Here is an 18,851-nt window from a genome sequence, read left to right as displayed (position 1 = left end):
AGTGAGGGTGGGAATGGCGTCTTTATGTGGGTCCAACTTCTCACGGCCCTTTCTGTTCTGTGCCCTTATCCCTGCCACTCTCTCTGCTTCTTTTTATCTGTCTCTGGAAGTTACTGAAAACAAACTTTTAAATATGGAGAGGTTTCGTGGGCATTTTTCATATACAACTAATTACCTGCAGCTACAACGGCTCCACTGAAACCAAATCATGGCCACCCCTTGGCTTTGGGAAAGAATCCCTACATTAGTGAAGGAGAAGAACCTACACAGAGCAGATAGGAAGTTCAGACAGAAATATGACCGATCTTCCTATGATTCTCTAGGACAGTTGGAGGCTGAGTGATAGTAGAATCGGGGGCTTGATGGCTCACGGCCTATTTCCAAACAGTCAATTAATACACTGCTCTCAGCCTCGAGGTAGACGTTTGGATAAAACACATCTACCCCCACCCCTCTTCCCTTGGTACCATGATCTGACTAAGTCACTTAAGACAGTTTTACTAAGTAGGCATTTTCATCAACATCTCTTTGACTCTGACTTAAGGAATGAATCCATTTGGTAATAATTAACAATAAATTTTTAAATTTTGTTTGGTTAGGAGAGTGGATTGTAACTAAAAACATGCAATTTGATGGGATAAAAAAAGAAGCTGACTGTACAATTTCAGAGTGAGACAGAGCAAATACAAAAGCAGTTCTGACTGTAAAAATGCCCACCCTAAGACAATGATGAGATGTGGCTGCTGAACAGCTCATGTTACCATAAGTTGTAGATAAATATCAGTATCCAAAAAGATGGATATACTCCATCGTCCTGTGGACTTTTCCTTTCATAGGCAGAACACTGCATTTTGTTCCAGGCTCCACATTGTAAGATGTTGACTCTCTGGAGTTATCCAGAGGATATCAACAAAAACAAAAAAGGTTCAACAAATAACGTCATTTGAAGAATATCGGAATTAACAACGACTGGAAATGTGAAAACATAGAGGAAACCTAAAAGCTTCGTTCAAATATTTGAAAGATTTCAAAAGATTAGAATGAACTGCACAGTGTTTCGAATGTCAAAACTAAAACTACAAGTATTTAGGAAGACATGTTTCAGTGAAATTTCCAAGTAAATACACCCATGATGGTCTTGCGAGAAGGGAAGATCCACGTGGCAGGTCTGTCCCACCCACAGACCGCAATGACCACCAGCCTCCATCCAGGGGAAAACTACATCGCATCATTTCTAAAGGTTCCTTCTAACCCAAGCCCATGAGAACATCAGCATTTCATCTTCAACAGAGATTTCTGAGTGCCATTACTCTCAATATTTCATTACAGCAAGCCAGACTTCTTTTAAATTAGCTCCTTTCTGTAATAGCCCAAAGAAAAAGGTGTGTGCTTTGAAACCTTTCAATGGGGCTTTTGTAAATACGAGCCCATCTTTGCAGTCACCCGGAGAAGGGAGCAGTTCGTCATTCATCACCTATGACCTTGAACTAGAGTCTCTCCTGGGAGGAAAACTGAAGTTCCACCCCACCACAATGACACTCGCTTGACTTCACAACTGCAATATGCCCCTCTAGAGAGAGGTCCATTGTTAGTGTAATGAGCATCGACCAATCGTGTCTAAGCTGCTCTCCCAATGGTCACATCATCCCTGGCTCCCCTGAAGTTTCCTGGCCCAGGGCACGCCAAGGCACACTGCAGGCAGACTCATTCTGATCAATGCAACACTAGCACACAGCATCCATTCATAGAGCCAAAGGCGGTCAGAGTCCCAGGACACTCCAACTGTAGACAGAATTTCAGCTTTATTAGGGGACTGTCGAATTTGCTTTGGTGTCTCTTAAAATTGTAAATCAGGAGAAAATAGAAATGCAGAAAAGCATGATAAGTTAACTTAGCAATCTGTTGTAATAAACATGTGCTCTATGAACATACATTATGGAAGTCAGATGGAGAGCTCAGAGAGTGATAACAGAGTAAGAGATGTGAGTTTGGTGAGATCATAAAAATCATAAGTGTTATATATCAAGAAGAGTTTTTCTTTTTTAAACAGTCTGGTCCAGATTCCTGCTTAACACATTTGAGGATCCACCTACCTCTGTATTTACTGCAATTCCTTATTTATTCAAAAGGTTCAATAATAGAGAGAAAGTCTGAAACCCAGGAGATACTATGCACGTGGAAAGTAACGAAAGGAGGTATTACAGTTTGGAGGACAATCCCCATGTGTATTGAATGTCTCTACAGAAATGCAGACATGGATAACATTGTCTTAATTTGTTTATCTACGTTCTCCCCTCTGCATACAGGCCCCACATGTGTGTTCATTCCGAGATATATTTCTCTAATCATGAGTTGAAAAGGCAAGAGCCTACACCTATAAGTCTGTGTCCTATGAGCTTCAGGATGTGGTAGAGGGGGGTGGGTATTACTTTAAGAGCTGATGTAAAATTCTTTAGGTAAAGAAATGTTGCTTAGCAAAGAATAGCCTTCAAGGTCTATCTTACACATGAACAGAGAGTTTCCTTGGCACGACCAGAGCAGACGTGAAATGATGAAGCGGGGAGGGGCGGTGCCAAGCTTTCGTTTATACTGCAACCCCAACCCACAGCGGCAGTTAAGTTTTCCTCAGGAGAAAAAATAAACTAAAAAGCGGAGATAGACACCGGATATGAAATTTAGCCTCTTCCCTTGTCTCAGATGCAGGGTGACCATCATGTAACTTGATTCCTTTTCTCGGATTGGTGAAGAAGTAAATATTCTCACCTCTTTTTGTGCAGAAATACAAATAAAATGTCATCTAAATGCAGTGCTTTCATAGGGATAAGCAGGTACTCTTACAATGGTCTCGGTTCACACGGATATTGTTTTATCTTTTTACTACAGAAATACATTTACACACAAGTTGAGCTTAGAGTCCAGCCGTGATGCCTGCCTAATGGAACAATTTCTTAGTGCCTTCAACAGGCCCTGATAGCAAAGAGTGTAATGGCCCCAAAGAAGTAGCCTGACAAGTATCTTCTGCTGATGGTGATTGATCCGGCCTCATAATGAAGTGAAAGCTTTTTTAGAGGCAAAGCAATTTTGCCCACATCCTTTATCAGGAGGAACCATAATGAATTGTGTTAGTTGCCAGCATTTATTGAAAATTTCATCTTAGAATGTTGGCCAGATGTCATTATGCCAGAATGAAGTGCGGGCTGAGAGCCTCACTGTAAGGTGCGGAACCTCTCCATCACTGTTCTCCGGGGCCTCTGGGTCTGCCTCCGACCATGACAGGGAAATAAAGGAGGCTTTAAACCATCGTTGATTAAGTGCTTTATGCACATCAGGTCTTGTTTCTTCTCCTATGATAAATTTCATTACCTAAATCCTATATGCAGTTTCAACGGACAAACGTTAGTCTAAGTAAAATTAAAATATGTCGAAAACCTCACACTAACTGCTGATGTTTTTAAAAATTTAAAAACATTTAATATGGCTTGCTATCTAAAAACTGTTTTAGTAGTACTTTCAGATTATTCTGGGTAAAAGTTTAAGACGTGTAAGAATTATTTATGATCCTGAAGAGTAAACAAATGCTGAAATCATTGGTACACGGAAAAGCACCTTCATTAAAAAGGTTCTACCAAACAGGTTCTCTGCCCTAACACGTTGAAGTCAGGTGACATACCCTACCTACATCAGCTCACGCCATCACACATAATCACTCTCCTTGACTGGATGAATCTTATAGAATTACTGTCAAGCTATATTTGGCCGAGAGATCTGTGTATAGGAAACTGATCTGTAGTTTCTCAGCACAGTAAAAAGATAAAACCATCTGCTGTCTGTCATCTCACCTTTTTTATGAAAGGCTGCAGCCTGAAGCCTGGAACAAAAAATCTTTCTGTTGCTACTTCATTTTCATACGCTAAACCGGGGTTTTCAACAGTTTAGATGGAACTTTCTCTCAACTGTGCTTACAGAAAGCATCAATTCTCATTTCTAACATCAGTCTATAGATGACTACATATACTCAGATGCAAAGCAGGTCACCAGCGTTAGACAAGAGTCGTAACATGAGAAACATCAGGAGTCAGTGCACAGTGTGGGGAATCATTGAGCCCGATGACTTCGAACTACACTTCTCTGCCCAGCGGGAAAGAGAAAGCAGAGTTCTCATTCTGGGCATGCCCAGTAAGTCAAGGACGCCTCAGCCTCCGCTGTGACGACCCAAGGAACCGCAGATAGCGTTCTGCAACTCAGGAAGGTTTTAGCTCTAAGTCTTCAAAGGAATATATCCACCCAAACTGAAAGTGTGCTTTGTTTTTAAAGCATCATAGTCTACTTTCACCTAACACTGGCCATGTGGATCGAGTTAAGTCCCTACAGTGCTTACAAAAGCTTTGTTTTTTGCATAGTTTGGATGAGATTAAGAAGCACAAGACCAGAAAATTCCAGAACCATAAAAAGACAGTGCATATTGTGATATTTGTGATGAGGCTGGTAGTTTTAAAGGTTTTCCTATGACCGATACATCCATGCCAGATTATGTCTGGACAAGGAATTATAAATTGCCACGGCTTCAGCCAGTTCATTAATTAATGTGCTTATTGATTTTCTTTCTATTCTGCTGATCCAAGTAATGTTTTTAGGACTATTACTTTGGAGTAGGGAAATTTATAGTCTATTATATATACATATTAGAACCTGGATTCATGAATACATGTGTGTCCTACACTCTGCAAAAATAAAGTAGAATTTTAAAAAACTTTTAAAAGTGTAACATTTTAAAAAAACATTTAATATACAACTTGCTACTGAGGTCTCCCACTCACCATCAACAAGCCCTCTCAGTACCATCCCTGAGCCTTAAGAGAGGTAAAATTTACAGCTGAATCTTATAGCTCAGAGCGTATTTTGGAGAAAAAAATGCCTCTCTGCTGAGAAGGAGAGATAGTTTCTCGTGCTGTGACTTGAGGAAATTGCTACTTGGAGGTCTCTACAGGATGTTTGTGCCGGAACAGGACAGAATACACTGAGGTGCATACCAGCCTTATCCTGAAATGTGACTCTCTCCCCAAAATAATAAACTCCTGGATCTGATACTGTATAAAATACTCTTTCGTACAACAAACAACTCTCTTTATGTGGCTTCCCCTCGGGAATAAAATGCTATAAAAGAAATGAATCTCCCTCCACCACACAAACACAAAGAAGCAGTCTGGGTTCTGATGAGTGAACCCACAGACCCATAGATACATGCTCAAAAAAAAGGAATATTTTTAACAATGCCTCATTATAAGTTCAAAGTATTACCCTAGAGCCCTGTAGCATCCCTGCTCAACTTGGGCAAATGTTTCTCTGCCTGTGGATGAGTATTTTTAATAGCAACCAGTGCGGTCTACTTGTCTATTCTGAAAGTTCATTACCATTCTCCTCCCTTCCCTATTTAGAGGATCATATTTCTTATACTTTTAATTTTGGTATTTTTTTAGCACCTATAAAGGGTAGCAGGTGGTCTCTTTTGGAGCCTGAATTCTTCAGTTCCTGTGCCAAGGAAATTCAGAGAGCTGTCTTCCTCCTCTGTAGCCCCTGCGAGAGGGGCCTGTGCTCCACGGCATGAGACTGTTCGATGTCTCTTCTTACGGGGTCCCTAGTGAGGCCACTGAACCTGCCTTTGAGGCTGGACCCAAAAACAAAGATCCTGTTCATGGGGACGTCTTCCGGATGGCCAGCCCCGCAATAATAATACGCTATTAGTCCTGGCTGGCGTAGCTCAGTGGATTGAGCGCGGGCTGCGAACCAAAGGGTCACAGGTTCGATTCCCAGTCAGGGTACATGCCTGGGCTGCAGGCCATGATCCCCAGCAACCGCACATTAATGTTTCTCTCTCTTTCTCCCTCCCTTCCCTCTCTAAAAATAAATAAATACAATTTTAAAAAAATAAATTTAAAAAATTTTTAAAATACACTATTAGCAGTTTAGGAGAAAGTTCATTTAGTTCAGGGGTCCCTGGGAAATGCCCCAAATTGAGGCTACCTGTGTGAGTTCTCCACATAATTCTGTATATTAAAACTAAAGACCAGAGATGAAATATTATTGGTATAGAGCCATTGAAAAAAACTGTTAGGTGACTGTACTGGAACTGTACTGTTAACCTGAATTGGATCTATTTGTATGAGGGGGAAAAAATCCTCCCTCGAATCTACCTGACTCCTGCATTATTGAATTTCAGAATATCTTTCCCAAGTATCAAATCTGAAGAAATAAATCTCTACAATGATTTCTTTTATTAACTTATGTAGTGGTCAGTATCAAGATGGAACCTGTGATGTAAAATGTGCCACATTATATTTTACATTTCTAACTCAAAGATCCTTGGTTACTCCGTTTCTCCTGGGTGGTGCCTGAACCCCACCTCTTACTGGGTTAGCTACATTTTACAAAGTTTCGCATTGCTAGTATTTTCTCAGTTTCAAAAAATCCATTTTATCAGATTCTCGATCGCCTACAACTATCAGTTTTTATGGCTTATAAACTTTATGAGTTTATGTGAAAAGCCCTACTGCCTCACTCACCAGCTGAGCGCCCAGGAAACAGCGCGAGCAAGGTCACTGCCAGCCCACACAGCAATGCAGCGCGACGCAGGAAAAAATGTCCTTCTTCTGCAAACACACCCCTACCTGGTCTGGAGGGCAGAGGGCATCCTCTGGGAATCCTCCCTTAGCCAGTCTGCACGCTGTACACTCCTCCTCCCATTGGTCACTCGGCGGACGCCTGGATCTGCGGGTCCACGTGAGCTATCACAGTGCTCCTGTTCAAATAGGCCTCATTCTACTTAACGATGGCCCCAAAGTGCAAAAGTGATGGTGCCAGCAATTCAGGCCAGCCAAAGAGAAGCTGCAAAGTGCTTCCTTGAAGAGAAAAGTTGAGTACGGTGTAATAGGATGATCTGAGAGAGACTACATTCACACAACACGTACAACAGTGCATTGTTATAACTGTTCTATATATTATGATAGCTGTTGTTGTTACTCCCTCACTGTGACTAATTCATACGTTAAGCCTTATCATGGGTATATATGTGCAGGAAGCCACAGAGTACATGTGGGGACCGTTACTATCTGCAGTTTCGGCATCCGCTGGGGGTCTTGGCACGTGCTCTGCAAGGATCGGGGGTCCCCTGCAGATGCCGATGTGAACCAGATCTAGACGCAGGTGTAGGGATGAAGAGGAAGTTCGATTCACGTCAGTCATGGAGAAGACCGGGCACGTCAGTCTCAGTGAGAATCAGTATGTATTACATTCGTACGTAAAAACACACACGCATACGCACACACACAGGAAGCCGTCACTACTTCCAGAAGGAGAAGCTTCAAATCATGCTTCCGGTTTCTATCAGATCTAGGATATAGTCTTATATACAAGGTACGTTTTGTTGAGGGTGTGCTATAGAAATTTCTCCCTTGGTTCTCCACGATGGAAGCTTCTATCAAATGTTGGGGACTACTCAGTCCTGTGGAGTAGCGTGTGGGAAAGACGTTTGCTCCCTGTGATCAATAGCGTTCATAGTCAATTTAATATTTCTTTTTGTTTAGAAAAAGTACACTGAATATAAAAGCTATTGATTACAGGCAGAAAATACGCTTACCAATTACTGCCTTAAAGAAGAATGGAAAGTGTTCTCCGGCTGAAGTGGTTACAGCTGGTGCCGTACAATAAACCGTCACACCGGTGTATCAGAGAGGTTCCAGATTCTTCTTGACAAATGCTTGCATTTCTTAGCTTAACATTCATGGTACAGTTTCAGCAAAAATAAATAGGAAAACGGGAGCCAGGAGCACCCACCGGGAGACTGGAGGTCTAAAGAGCCTGCTCTGTAATCAGCTAAGGCAGTTAGAAGCTTTTTACAGCTTCCACGCTGCACTGGTAACAGAGTTCTCCAGCCCAAGTGTCCTGCCCACGGATCTGCCAGAATGCCAAGGGCCCTGGGATGCTGCTTTGGTAAACAATAACCTCAAATATCGCAGTCGGTCTGAGCCCCTTGGAGCTCTGAGCTTTACCTTTGAATGAGCCCATGCAAATATGTTCTCCTAGATGAATAGGTTCTGTGGTCTATTTACACGCCGCCAATCAAGCCACCAGCGCCACCCCGGGCAATCGGCCCACAATGAGGGACTCGCTGCCTTTCTCTCCGGGAGAGAGGAAAGCTTCCCGCCCAGCCTCCATAGCCACCTTATTGATATGACCTTTCCAAGTTCACAAAGAATTCTTTCCTCCGTTGGTGTTCCCCTTGAACGTTGTATACTCCTGGCAGTGCCATTAACGACCCCCAGAGGCCGTGGCATGCCTGAGGAGGGCAGGGCTGCCCGAGGAAAGGTGAGAATGAAGAATCTACAGCTACCCACCCCGGGGCCAGCCCACAACTAGGTTCTAATGAGCAGCTCTTTCAGACTCCCCTGTGCTTGTCACACCCCACCTCAGCCCAGAGATACCTCTCGCGACTCCTTTTCTCTCTGGCATCCACTAATTGCTTCTGCATCCGCCAGGCTCTGGAACCTTGCAGGGCAGGGCGCCAGCAAAAACTAACCGGGAATAATAAATATGTACTAGTGCATCGGAGATGTCCTGGCTTAACCTCTGGCTCTCTGACGGGCTCGGGGTTTTACATCACGCACGAAGTGGCAAAAGTCGTACACATCCACAACCTGACAAAGCACTCCTTTAACATTCGCGGTGTCCACTTACTTCAGACAATGTGCTGGGTACATAAAACGAGGACTTCAATGCGCCTCCTCTGACTTAGAGTGAGGTTCATGCCTTTCCCGGGGGTTTCTTTCCTCTTAAACAATGGCTGCGTATGAGACCATATAAGACCACAGACACCGTTGTTCATCTCGGACCACTATGTAAAGACACTTTAGATCATTAAATGGTCTATATCCGATATATAAAAAAGAATAAGGAAAAGGCAGCGAACTATTACATTGAAACTGGAGATATAGACTAGTAATAGGAAGTCGATTTATCCTGGTGTGGAAAAAACTGATACACTACAGCAGCTAAGCAATACTCATTTTTACAGCCTGGTATACAAAATACATAAACCACTTTGTCTGAGATAGATTGATTGATCAAAGAAAATATCATCCTCATGGTTTTTCTCTATACAAGCAATAATTTTTAAAGTGAAAAGAGCAGATCTATAAAGCCACAGCAATATCAAACTATTTCCCTGAAAACTAGTTTTTAAAAAGGCACTTAAAACCTTATCCTGAACCTACGTGATATACATGCAAGTAAATAGGAACTACTTTGTAAACATCCTCTCTCCCCTTTAGGCATTGCAATTCCACTGAGGAACAGTGGTGTTACACACACACACACACACACACACACACCCCAAGCAGTTTTTAAACTCTTCTTTGGCTTTGGTGAGTCTCCATACATAGGAATGTTCGTAAATCTCCAAAGAGACTGAGGTTTTACAAATAGTCTTATCAGCCTTTAGGATCAGGGGTTCATCAACTACAGACCGAGAGCGGCTGTTTCCAGAGTGGTGACTGCACCCCCAGCGATGACTTCTGCCCGTTACCTGCCCTGCACCACTTACTAGACACAAAACCCACCGCCCTGGAGAATCTGTGTGCCGTCTCTGCAACAGTGGCATCTGCAGAGGGGAGCTCCAGCCACTTGAAACTCATTAAAACATGCTTGAGATTGACAATGAGGAGAGAACAGCTGTCAGACTTGGCCAAGATTTCAATCAAGTGTGATGTTGCTGTGTTACTCGACTACATTGACTTAATAAATGAGTTGACTGCTGTCAGCAGAGGGAAAGTTGGGTTGTAATTACTATCCTGTCCTTTTTCTTCCTTTCTGAGATGTACTTTCACTTAAGTGTTCGCATGCTACGTGAAATGTATGAAAATGAAGTTGATGAAATAATACACCATTTAGAGAAGGAGCACAAGGTCCGTTCTCAGCAGACAGAATTTAACGAGATGCCCACTTCTGTAGTGAGCTTGGACTCTATACCCTTGAACAGGTAGATAAAGTCACACTCACCCCCACTCTGTAGAAGTGTCTCCAACTGCACGTCTGGAAGAACAGTCTTCACTGATCGATTGGTTGAATGGCTATCATAAATGTCCACATGTATCAATTTGGGAGGGAAGCAAAAGCATTTCTCAATACCAAAGGGCCACTGATCTTTAATAAATAATGCCTTACCTTACACAGAATAAGAGCCTTGTGTCTATACTTCACGTTTAACCCAGAACTACCCATTCTGCACACGATTAAAGAAAAGCCCAAGGAGGTCCACAGTCTGCTCTAGGGCCACAACGACCAAGCTCCTGACTCAGGATTCCAGCTAGTGTTAGCATTGCCTGCGCTACATTGACCTTTTAGAAATGGGTGTTGAGTACTCAGAGCAGTAAGCACAAGTTGTTGTCATTGACCACCATGTTCCCAGGGGACAGACAGGAATCATTACTTTTTCTTACAGAATCCAGTCTTAAAGGCCACGCAAGTTCGGTAGGGTTTAGGAGAAAGGATCACACAGTTCGACGAGCACAAAGCTGGACATAGAGCGGAAGAACTAATTCTATCTTCTTCATTCAGGTCATCAAGACTTCCACTTACCACACCTGGCGAACCAGGGCTCACCAACCAGCGGAGCGGGAGCCTGCACGTGCCTGGAAAAGCGGAGGCCACCCCTCCACTGGCCACACGCATGGGTTGTGTGACGGGGTGTAGTCCCCCTGGTGCGGCGGAGTCGGCTCAGAGAGGGTGCACAGAAAGAGCCTTGTATTAAACTCATTTCTACCGTGGGCAGAGCATTAGCAACTGAGCCCAGAGAGGGGAAAAAACCTACCATGTATACATTAATAATTTCCAATTATCTTTTAATTATCTCTTCAACTACTACCAGCCACGAAAATTCCACGCTGGCTCATACTTCACAGGCACCGATCCCGAGTCTGATGAACGTGAAGCCTCCGTCTCCAGTACGCCCCCTCATCCGGAGCTTCAAACTCCCTGACACTCCGCAGTACTGATGCCACTGGACTGTCGGCCTACAGACTGGCCCAAGTTTGTATCACGCGTTTTGTATTTTATCTTTCGAGTTGGTATCAGAGAGAGGATATCTTTATAAAGTCTGTGCCCTACGGAAGGTCAAAGTGGTTGCAAAATTAACATCGCCATGGTTGAGATGAGCCACACAGCTAAGATTATCATAGTGTTAGTAAAAATAGGTCAGCCACACATAAATGTGTGAATTCTCCCTTTCTGAACTCTTCACATTTTATTTTTATCTCGCATATGGCACTTATCACTTTCTACCTTGTATTACAATTATTTGATGCAGGTTTTTCTCTCTTATTGTGTAGTAGACAGGTAAAAACTTCTTTTCGTTCTCCACAACACAATATAACTTGTACATAGTAGGCATTCATTAAGTGTTGTTTGGCGGCACTTTAAAAATAACCAGATAAGAAAAAAATAATGTTTAAAGGCTACTTTTACATTTTAAAAAGTGTTTGAACTTCCTGAGAGCATTCGGCCTCTGCTGTTCCCATGTTCTGTCCCCGACTGGACGCCCCCACTGCACGTGAACACACACGCCTGTGCGACACACATGCACACACACATGCACATCTGTGCACGCAGGCACATGCACACACGTGCACACGCAAGGGCACAGTCAGTGCTCCAGCTGCGCTGAATTACATTTGCTTTTCCGGTGTCTGTTACTTCCAGATTTCCTTCATCTCTCTGAGTTTCACTCCTTCCTATTTGCTAACTTTTTCACTGACCGACTCCTACTTGACGCCGCCAGTTCATGATGGTTTCTTCTGGAAGCTCTTCCTCACCCTCTAAAATGACCCCACTGTACCTTGTTGCTTCCTCGGTCACTACACACAACACCTAATTCCCTCTGCAGTGGCCGATGGGCAGATCTGAGAGCAGGGACACCGCCAGGGCCCTTTCCCGGAGACATCCGGGCAGCCACACCCAGCCCAGCAATGGGTCCGGAGTACTCTGCATGAACCTCCTCTTTGCCAACTGGGAAGCATTGCCGTTTATGCGATCCCTGGTTGAACACCCCAGCTGACATGGCAACCCTGTTCACTGTGTTCCGTGAACATCAATAACAGAGCACAGAATCTACACACAAGCCATTCGATGAAGGTCTTTCAGTTCAAAATAAATTGAAAACCCTAAAATATTATAGGTCCAATATCTTCACTTGGTAGTCAGTGCAGGGGGGAAGCAGGATTTTACTTTATCATTACTTGTCAGTAACACCCTCTCGTTACGCTGAATATTGGAGAAGACAACTATAACTTCTTTCTGGGGGAAGGAAAAGAGTAGAAAGTTGGAGTGAGCTGCACAGAGGAGGGGCAATATGGGTTGGGCTGAGTTGACCCAAATGAAGAGGGACAGGAAGCTCATTTCAGACAGAGCAAAAGTGTGAGCACAAAGCTGGAGATGTGGCAGTGTGTGCATGACTAGAAAACTACGGCTTGTTGGTTGAGTACATGGAAGGCAGATGTGGGAGAAATTTAGTGCATGCAAACGATAAGGTTATAAAGGGAGATTGATTTGAGATTATAAATAGTCTTCAACAATAAGCAAAGAAATTTGAACTTAATTCTGTAAAGTGAAATCAGTCCCCTCAAGTTTCCAAGCAGCAAGACACATAACCCACTCTGTGACTTAGAGGAACAACTTCGTTGACCAGCTACTGAATGAGAGAAAGGGGGGTGTCAAGAGGATCCAGTCCAGCCCTGGCCAGTGGCCCAGTAGGTTGGAGCATCATCCCATGCACCAAAAGTCTGTGGGTTCCATCCCTAGTCGGGGCACATAACCAGGTTGCAGGTTCAATCCCTGGTCAGAGCACTTACGTGAGGCAACCTATCTCTCTTTCTCTATCTCTCTCCCTCTCTCTCCATTCCTCTCTCTCTCTCTCTGAAATCAATATACTTTTGGGTGAATGAAGACTTTAAAAAAAAGAAGACCCAGTCCAGATGCCATTTCTATAATTTGAGTAACCAGTTTCAATAATTTAAAGAACTGCATATCTGTAAAGTTCAATAAATGTTAATTTAAAACTATTATCTCGATACGATTGAATTCAATAACCTTTAAGGCAGCAGATATTAAGGCAGTTTTTTTTGTTACTTGGCTCCAAGTAATTCAGATAAAATTAATGTATAATTTGAGCATAATGACCAAGCCCACTAATGAGCTGATTGCAGGCTGTGTGTTTCCAACCCTAAGAAAATGGATTACAGTCGCAACTGAAGGAAAGAGACCAAAACAATGTTGGACCCGCCGGGATGCAGTGCAGATTGTAATTCACAGAAATAAAAGATTTTTTACTCAAATATATAAAAAGTCATTCTTATTAGTCTAAATTGGGATCTAACTGAAATCTACACGTGGCAATTTAATAATATAGTTATTGAGATGAAGTTCAAGGACAAAGAAGAAATTTCTTACAGTGGAAAGGGATATGAAGTACAATATTTCTTTTCACGTCAGAGCATTTGCAACTTAGATTTAACTAAATTAGCTTTGTATCAGAATCCCCCCCGAAAATTTTCTTAAATATTTATTTATTGATTTTACAGAGAAGAAAGAGAGAGACCGAAAAATATCAAATTTTTTTGTTGTTCCACTTATTGATGCATTCATTGGTTGACTCTGCCCTGACCAGACATTGAACTCGCAGCCTTGGTGTATCAGAGCAACACTCTAACCAACTGAACTACTCAGTCACAGCCTCCCCCAAAAAATTTGAGGTGATAAAAGCCGTGGGAAACTTTGGGGTCAAGGCAGCTTTGCCTGTTCTACCTGCTACCATTGCAAGCACGTGGCTGTGGTGCCAGAAGGACCATGCAATACTGCAGCTCAATCCAAAGAAACACAGAATCTGCGATCACACTTATGCCAGGAAATATGCCAACAGGAGGTCAGTCTCAATGAAGCCGTATCCAGTCTGCAGTGCCCAGCACATTAGTTGGATATGAGAACAGTTTTCTATGGGAATGGTATGTTTACATCAGCCATCCCTGCCTGCCTTCCTTTCCCCGTACCCCACAGTAGATGTTAGCAGGCACTGAGGCCTTCTGCTGAAACATGAACAGAAGGGAAGTCACTGAATGCATGAACTAGGAAACCCATTACCAGTTTTGCAAGGTTGTGTACTACCACAGAAGTTTCTGCCAATTTTTAGATAAATGTTACTAAATTTCTCTGATTGTGGACCCACTTGAGTGTAATATGCAGTAGTCTTCACCTTTTGATCCTCAGTGACTGGAGTATCTGGCACGGTACCTGGCTCTGAAAATCTGTCTCTCGGTCAGAAGGATGAAGGCAGGGAGACCCCAAACAGATGCAAATCTATTTTTGTCTGCAACGTCATTCTAGGATGGGAAATCGCTCCTCCGGGGATGACTTGCTCCTGACTGGAGGAGGTCAAAACCAATCTGCCACCGCGGCGTGTCGTCCACATGTCATATGACTCTGTTATTAAAGACAAAATATCCACACAAGCTTCTTTTGGGTCATCACTGACTGAAGATGTGTCACACTGAAGGTTTTTCCTGAATAAATTAAGTCCATGTGCTATATTTTGTCTTAATATTCTCTACCGTCTTGGACCATGGAAGCATGCTCCAGTGAAACCGACTCTCTCTATCCTCCCCAGGTATCCAAACCGTCACCCATCATCACTCTCAGGAACGAAGGGCAGCGTTTCTGAGGTGGTGCCACCTGCAGCCATCGCCCATGTATGAGGCACAGGACTAGCTCGTACAGTGACCTATTAATCAAATCAAAATTCCTTAATGCTTATTGACTGATTCCCGTGAGCCAGGTATGGCTGGAGGTGTTGGGGAATGGGGCAATGAGAAAAAAGTCCCTACATGGATGATTTACATAATGTAATCCCAGCTGATGATAAGGACGGCGGGGAAAGAAAAGCTATGCAAGCATGCTATCTTCAATTACCCCTCGTGGGAGGTAACTGTTGACGAGAGAGATGAGACAAACATTAGCAGGAAAAGCGTTCCAAGCAGAGAGGATAGTCAAGTAGAGAGACGCTGGGAAAGGATCACGTTTGACGCAGGCAAGGACCGGCAGGAGGGCTAGCAGAGCCCGAGAGGAGTGTGTGAGACGAGTGTGTGAGGAAACGTGGGGAGAAGAAAGCTGGGGAGGAAGTCAGGGTCACGAACATTGTGGTAAACGCTCGATTTCACTGTCTGTGGGACAGGGAGCTATCAGAGGGCTCTGAGCAGGGAAGTGATAGTATAATACACACTCCTTAAATGTACCCATGATAACCCAATCCACCAACTGTCTCCACCCATCAACATGAAAATGACCAGTCCTACTTCCAAGGGCTCCAACAGTATCTCCACAGGAGCAAAGTATTATAAATAGGATTTCTTTTTTTCTCCCATCTCCCTTTTTGAGCCTGGATATGTATCAAAATTAAAGTTAAGGTGGGAGAACCAGTCAAATTGTGAAAATGGGAAAGAGAGCTGTTGTTTAATGCGTGTGTGGGGATCTGCTGAGAAGTAAGCCATGTGACAGCGTGAACATTCTGATTAGCTTCTAGACCCTCAGTCATTGTGGTCCAAGGTCACTGCCTGCAGCTCCGGGCTCATCCACAGAGGAATCAGATAAATTTGAGTCATGGACGGTCAGCACCACAGAAGACAAAGAAAAGAGAACTGTGGTTAAAGGAAATCAATGGGTTTCCAACGCTCCCTGAAAAGCCACATGGGAGCCCTCGGCCCTGGGATGGCAGGACCCTTACAGGTTGAGAAACCGGGGGCGGGGGGGGGGGACGCTTAAAAAATGAAGGGGTTCATTCTGGATTTCCTGCACAGACCCCGCTTTCTCCACCCTGGTTAACACTGAGTTAAAGGACCGTGTGCCTGAATTCCCGCGCGGGCTCCTCCAGTCAGCAGGAGATGTTGAGTGATGTTCTATCCCGCCCCTTCCTTCCGCTGTGGCAGCTACAGTGCTGACCTTATACTCAAAACGGAAAACTTGGTGCATTTTTGTCTTCCAGATTAAAAAATAAATAAAAGTCCCAGAAACCTGAGTGAAAGTGTTTCCTGGAGATAAGTAGAGTCATGTTGAGAAATTGATTGGGGTGGTGAACCACAGTTAATTGAATGAGGACTCTGTTTTAACTAAGGAAGCTAGACTTCTTGGAAGAAGGTTTGTATCTATAAAGAGTGAGAAATCACTCAATTGAGATAAATAACAAAGAAGACATTTAGTACAAGTTTAAAGGACCAGACAAAGGGACCGAAAAGAAGAAGTTTGGGATAATGCAGATGACATAAACCATGCAGACTAGAAGATAAAGGAAAGCCATAATTTAATACTAAGAGCAAAATTTGGGAAAACGTTTTGAGAAAAGAATAACCTGGATGCACAGTGAATGCAGTTTAGACAAATCTTAGAAATCACTTTGTCAGCAAAGTAATTTTGCCTCTTTCCACAGAAGCAATGCATAAAAGGAAATAGAGGGCTCTTGCTGAGGGAAATTGTCACCTAGTTCCAGGATCTGGGTCGAGGAAATGTAATGAAAATCAGATGTAGTTAGAGGCAAAAAATACACTGTATTATTTCCCAAAGTGGGCCAAGACTACACAACGCAAATTCACTGGGAAACTCTGACATGCTCCACGAACTCTCCAAGGAGCCGAGCGCTGTTCCTCGGAGAACGGTCCGCCTCCGGGGGACCCGTGCCCCAGCGGGACAATTACTCACCTTGACTCCAGGCGGACTCCGCGGCGTCCAGCCACGGGGCTTCCTCTGCAGAGTGACCTCGGGGCCTGTGTGCCCCATCCGGAGGCACCTAAAAGGCTGCCTTGCCCTTTCGCTTTGTGTGTAACTGGGGCACGTCCTCTGCGGGGACCTGCGGTGACATTCTTACTCCTCTGTATGTGAGGCCGCAGCGACTTCTTAAGGAGAGTTTTAAGAATCCACTCAAGAATTTTTCTTTATCTTTCAGGTTTTGCTGCAGGTGCCTCTTGTTTGGGAACAGAAAGAGAATGGCTTTGATACCCCAAGATAGGGTAACTTATTTTAAGAAATTTAAAAAAAAAAATCTGAAATTGTATCCTTACATTTTGTTACCAAAACACACAGGTAAAACAACGAAATGGCTAAAAGCTAACTAAAATGTCGAAATAGGCAAATAAATATGTGTTCCACGGAGTAAAGGTTAAAAACAACAGTCAGACCATCCCTTCATTAAATCCCACTCACACCTGTGCCCTACGCCAGGGTGGGTGGGGGCCAATCACCTCCTTCCCTGAACCTCTCTTGTTGACAACAACCCCATCTTCTAACAAGTCTGATATGCAAATGTCCTCTTTTCCAGCAAAAAGCAAGACTTCTTTTCCATTCAAGCTTCCAATGTCTTGATTTGTGACCTTGAGGAAACCACCGTCTTCCTGTCCCCATTTTAGCCGCATGTAGAACAGAATTCATAAATTTGACGAAAGCCAACACTCTCAGACAAGGATTGATGACGAAAACCCCTGCAGAGCGTTTCCCCATGTAAATCGTTATGGAAATTCTTGAAAGCATAAGTTTATATAAGTAAATATGTGGGAAGGAAGTTTGGATTTATCTGCTTTCCTATATTATTTATTTAGGAAGCACCCAGAATTAGATAAGTTTGATGCATTTAGCATTCCTGTTCCCTAAACATATGCTATAAAATTGGATGATTTGGTGGTAAAATACTATGCATGAATTTTTCAATGTAATTTTTTTTAAGTTACCAGTGGTTACATGTCAGGATTTTGCAGGTTTTTTCTCAACTACATAAGTTTGCTTCTCTTTGAACTGAATATTTGTTTCGAAATTACATGACCTGCCTGATATATAAAAGTCATGACTTATAAAACCTTATGTTAACAGTGCATATGGAGTGAATACAAATATAATTATAAATGGAATTTTAATTCTGTTCTCTTTACTGGGCTACAGTATCTGTGCATAACCTATTCCAAAATCAAAGATCAACCCAAATCCCTTCTACTAACTCTGTGCCGGATTCGAAGTATTTATTTAATGCCATTGATCAGTAAGGGACCTAGAGACCTTTCACTCCAGGTGAAAGGAAAATGCAAATCTGTGAGTTATTTGCTGAGGTTCCTAAGGACACTGAAAAGTCACAGGCATTTGCGACTGTGGAATTCCCAGCAAATATAAAATCTTTGTCTTCTGGAGTATTTGCTTAACTGAACAAAGTTTGCACAGCCTGAAGAGGATTAACATTAACAATAATACAAAATTAAACCTTTGACATTCCTCCAGTTCATTTCGATGGTTGTTTCCTCTTTCCCCACATTGATTTCCAAAACTCGAGAGTGAAAAAGAGTGGGACCTCACAGCGCCCACTGAACCCGCCCTGGGCGCCAATGACCGCGGTGACATTTGCTTTCCCTGTGTTCGTTTATTTAGAAGCATTACTTAGTATCAAAATGGGCCACAGACAAAAAACACAATGATAAATTTTAAAAATTTTGTCCAACTCTTGTGATTTTACATTTTGTGAGAAAGTAGGAAAATAAATACATAAGTTATGAACTGCAAATATAATAATCCCAGCGCCATGGGACAGTAAAGAAAAGAACTATCTCTCCCGGTGGAGAAAGTCCAGGAAGAACTGATGAAGGAGACGAAATACGAGCTAGGGTTAAGACATCAGAGACATTCTGTGATCTGAACTGAAACGCAACCCAACCAGAAAGAATAGCTTGTGTGCACAAAAACAAACAAACAAACAAACAGGTTTAGTATAAAAGTATGGGGTGTGCTGG

Source organism: Phyllostomus discolor, chromosome 8 (assembly GCF_004126475.2).
Source record: "Phyllostomus discolor isolate MPI-MPIP mPhyDis1 chromosome 8, mPhyDis1.pri.v3, whole genome shotgun sequence".
Classification (NCBI taxonomy): Eukaryota; Metazoa; Chordata; class Mammalia; order Chiroptera; family Phyllostomidae; genus Phyllostomus; species Phyllostomus discolor.
This window is presented reverse-complemented; position numbering follows the sequence as displayed.